Below are 1,360 nucleotides of genomic sequence, written 5' to 3'. Positions count from 1 at the left end.
AAAAAAAAATATATATATATATCTTTTTTTGTTACTGGACTCCAGTATCTGTACATTATATTTAGACAAAAAAACCCACCTCTAGTCATTCTGAATCCCCAACGGGTGATTGAGAGATTAGTACATTTCAAAACTATGTGTTAAATATTGGTGAAAGACAAGGATTAAGTTACTTCAGTGCTAAATTTTTTTTTTTTTTTTAGAGACAGGGTCTCACTCTATTGCCCTTGGTAGAGTGCTGTGGCGTCACACAGCTCACAGCAACCTCCAACTCCTGCGCTTAGGTGATTCTCTTGCTTCAGCCTTGAGAGTAGCTGGGACTACAGGCGCCCACCACCACACCCCACTATTTTTTTGTTGCAGTTTGGCCAGGGCCATGTTTGAACCCACCACCCTCAGCATATGGGGCCAGCACCCTACCCACTGAGCCACAGGCACTGCCCAAGTGCTAAATTTTTAAAAAATAAATGAAATGCAAAAGCATGTAACAGAAACAAGGGGAAAATGTCTACTTTCACTAGTTCTAATCAGCATTGTACTAAAGGTTTGAGCCAGGGCGATTAAATAAGAAAGATTTGAAGAGGAAGAAGTAAAGGTACATGTATTTGAAGATGGCATGATATTGTACGTAAAAAGTTCTAAGGAACCCACTAAAAAACTATTCAAACTGAGTTCTGTAAGTTTACAAGATACAAGATCAATATATAAAAATCAATTTATTTCTATATTGTAGCAATGAACAAACCAAAAAATGAAATTCAGAAAACAATTCTAAGACCAGGTCTGGTGGTTCATAATCCAAATACTTTGGGAGGCCAAGGCAAGAGGATCACTTGAGCCCATGGGTTTGAAGTTACAGTGAGCTATAATCACACCACTGCACTCTAGCCTGGTAACAGAGAGAGTCTGTATCAGGAAAAGAAAGAAAGAGAGAGAGAGAGAGAGAAGGAAGGAAGGAAAGAAGGAAGGGAGAGAGAGAAAGAAAGAGAAAAGGAAAGGAAAGGAGCGAAAGAAAGGAAAGAAAGGAAGGGAAGGAAGCAAGGAAGAGAGAGAGAAGAAAGAAAGAAAGAAAGAAAGGGGGGGAGGAAGGAAGAAAGGAAGGAAAGAAAGAAAGAAAGAAAACAATTCCACTTACAATAGTATCAAAAATAATAAAATACTTAGGAATAAGTTTAACAAAAGAAGTATAAAACTGGCTCGGCGCCTGTGGCTCAAGCGGCTAAGGCGCCAGCCACATACACCTAAGGTGGCAGGCTCGAATCCCCAGCCCCGGCCCGCCAAACAACAATGACGGCTGCAACCAAAAAATGGCCAGGCGTTGTGGCAGGCGCCTGTAGTCCCAGGTACTTGGGAGGCTGAG

This window comes from Otolemur garnettii, unplaced genomic scaffold, assembly GCF_000181295.1.
Source record: "Otolemur garnettii isolate 467f Iridium unplaced genomic scaffold, OtoGar3 scaffold00104, whole genome shotgun sequence".
NCBI classification, from domain to species: Eukaryota; Metazoa; Chordata; class Mammalia; order Primates; family Galagidae; genus Otolemur; species Otolemur garnettii.
This window is presented reverse-complemented; position numbering follows the sequence as displayed.